Source organism: Sinocyclocheilus grahami, unplaced genomic scaffold, assembly GCF_001515645.1.
Source record: "Sinocyclocheilus grahami isolate Dianchi unplaced genomic scaffold, SAMN03320097.WGS_v1.1 scaffold1278.1, whole genome shotgun sequence".
Taxonomy (NCBI): domain Eukaryota; kingdom Metazoa; phylum Chordata; class Actinopteri; order Cypriniformes; family Cyprinidae; genus Sinocyclocheilus; species Sinocyclocheilus grahami.
This window is the reverse complement of record NW_015506457.1, coordinates 323,826-327,091: the sequence shown is the minus strand read 5'-3', so window position 1 is coordinate 327,091 and position 3,266 is coordinate 323,826.

Genomic DNA, 3,266 nt, shown 5'->3' with positions numbered 1-3,266 from the left:
ACTATGGTGAAGTTTCGGAGTTTAGGGGTCAAAAGAAGCGCTCCGTGAAACTGAGGAAGACTATGGTGAAGTTTAGGTGGTTAGGGGTCAAAATAGGCTCTCCGTGGCACTGAGGAAGACTATGGTGAAGTTTACGTGGTTAGGGGTCAAAATAGGCACTCCGTGGCACTGAGGAAGACTATGGTGAAGTTTAGGTGATTAGGGGTCAAAATAGGAGCTCCGTGGCACTGAGGAAGACTATGATGAAGTTTAGGTGGTTAGGGGTCAAAATAGGCGCTCCGTGGCACTGAGGAAGACTATGATGAAGTGTAGGTGATTAGGGGTCAAAATAGGCGCTCCGTGTCACTGAGGAGGACTATGGTGAATTTTAGGTGGTTAGGGGTCAAAATAGGCGTTCCGTGTCACTGAGGAAGACTGCGATGAAGAAAAGGAGATAAGTGGGTTCCAAAGGGTGTTTGTGGCCTAGCAGATTTTTTTCAAAAAACGCAAGACTTACACCTTCTCCCCCGGATTTTCAAGGGCCGACGAGAGCTCACCAGACGCCACCGGAACCACGGCGCTAAAGTAAGCATGCTGTTTACACAAACTACATTAGTAACATTGTTGTGATATTCACTGATACTAGTACTAATTTATCGAAACAAAGAACACAATTACCACATAGCAAACATATTTTACCATGCAGTAAATAAAGCAAATGAAAGAAACATCTGTAAAATAGTGAATGCACACTTACTCAAAGATTCTGAATGGAGTTGAAAACTGAACGAGTGCCCCCTTACTGTGAGAGATGCAGGTGAATGCAAGAGTGGTGTATTCCCCACAGTACCTTAGTATAGTATGCATTCTTCATGATAAAACAGAATGCCAATTCTTACATTTTAACACTATCAACCACAAATAATATTACCACATATTCTAGGAATAATAACATTACAATTACTATACTGTGCACTTCCTCAGTAGGATTTTCCAGCGAACTCAAAACTGAACAAAATGCATGTGCCTTTCTTGTGCAAGATGCCGGTGATGCAGCCACAGTCCTAAACGAAAATTGAAACAGTTTCAAACATTTCATTCATTCAGTCATTACTCCATAAGACACGGGTATAACACATTCAAAATATTTACACCAGAGCAGATATTCATGAACAGAAGCTTAGTTACATTCATAAACACAAGCATGCTTTGTATGTAGGCCTATACAATCCCAAAACTATAGTTATAAACATATATGGCTATATTCGTGAACAGAGAATATCCTATCACAAGTTTTGACTAATAATTCTTACTGACATTAGGCTTGTAACATTATAACTCATATTACTTTTATATCGTATTTCTGTCTGTTATAGAACATAAAAAAACATTTAGATGCGGTGAATGAAACTTCATAATGTTTCACTTGATTATACATTTAGTCAGGAATTATAGTTTGGAGAAAGTCTAACTAGTAAAATGTGTACAAGTTGTGAGAAAACTAATACAAGTAGGTAAATAAAAAAGACTTACTCATGTTTATGATCACTGCTGGATTAAGCCGCTGCATTGTTTTTTCCTGAGGTAATCCAAAGCTTCTTGAGGTGAATTCTGTCTTATTCCTCTCAGCGCGACGCGAACAGTAAAATTTAAAAAAAACTTGAGGTCTTGCTGCTTTGTTTGCTGTGATCTTAACGCTATAGCGCTCAGCGCATGGGCGTGGTCGCATAAGAGATAATGAAGGGAGACATGAACGACTGGACATTGCATTGGTTTCATATGATTACTTTATCACAGAATATTTGCTTTCGATAAGACTTGCTTAGCTTAAAAGTAGACATGTCCAGCTTTCTATAAATATATCTCTACTGTCTCTTTGTTGAGTATTTGCTGAGTTACAGTTAATTTTAATGACGCATTTCTAAATAAAAATCACGCAGACCAATGCGGCAGACAGCGCACCATGGTTGTTTTCTTTATTTTATAAATGCACAAAGTTTTGTTGTTATTATGTGTATATACAAATAAAAGTAGACCATTTAAATATTTGATTGATGTATTGCTCTACTCTGTAAGATCAAAACTGAAAATGTAATTTAAGTTATTTTCGGTGTTATCAGGAGAAGATGCCACAAAACGCGAATCAGCGTTAGTCGACCCCAGAGGGTTAAAGCGAAACTAGTTTCCTGACAGGTTCTGTATTGTAGTGGTCATCAGATTCACCCAGCATGTGAAAGGTCAGCGGTTCGAAACCAAACTGATACATAATTTTGAAGAAAATTATGAATGTTTTGCACCTTTATTGGGCTTTAGAAAGCGTTACCTTTATGCGTTTTTTACCGACCATGAACCTAAAGATTTAGGTCTGTTTTCTGCAGATGGATTTCCATAGTGTGTAGAGGTCATCACGTTTGCCTTACATGCGAAAGGTCCCCAGCTCGAAACTGGGTGGAAACAGACAGAGGCTTTTTTCTATCTCTGCTAAAATGGCTCTATGGTAAGCAGGTGGTCGAAGCTGCAAAGACCTTAAATTCGAGCTAGAAGAAGGCAAGTTTTTAAGGCACTCTGAGCAGACTGCCACGCCAAATTAACTCTGTCCTACTGTGTGTGGGATTTACTCAGATTGTCAATCTGCTTTGAGGACAGATTACAGTATAAAATTTTACCCAAAACAGCGCGAGAGTAAACTTTTCGAGATTCTGTAATATAGTGGTCATCACGTTAGCCTCACATGCAAAAGGTCCTTGGTTCGAAGCTGAGCAGAAACAGAGTTTTGTTTTTGAAAGAATGCATAAACTCTTTGCGATGTTCCAGAAGAATTCCTGCTGCTTTTCCGGATAAGTTTCAGTAGTATAGTGGTTATCACGTTAGCCTCAAACGCGAAAGGTCCCAAATTCGAAACTGGGCGAAAACGAGGATGACTTTTTCCAAGGTTGCTTAAGTCGGGGTCTGTTGCGTTCTCACGCAACGCTACAAAAGGATAAGCCTGCCTAGAGGTGTTAAAGCAAAAGTGATTTTCCGGCAGGTGTCTGTAGTGTAGTGGTCATCACCTTAGCCTAACACGGAAAAGTTCCTCGGTTTGAAGCTGAGCAGGAACAGAGTTTTATTTTTGAGAGAATGCATAAACTCTTTGCAACGTTCCAGGAGAATTCCTGCTGCTTTTCCAGATAAGTTTCCGTAGTATAGTGGTTATGACGTTAGCCTCATACGTGAAAGGTCCCAAATTCGAAACTGGGCAAAAACAAGGGTGACTTTTTCATAGGTTGCTTAAGTCGGGGTCTGTTGCG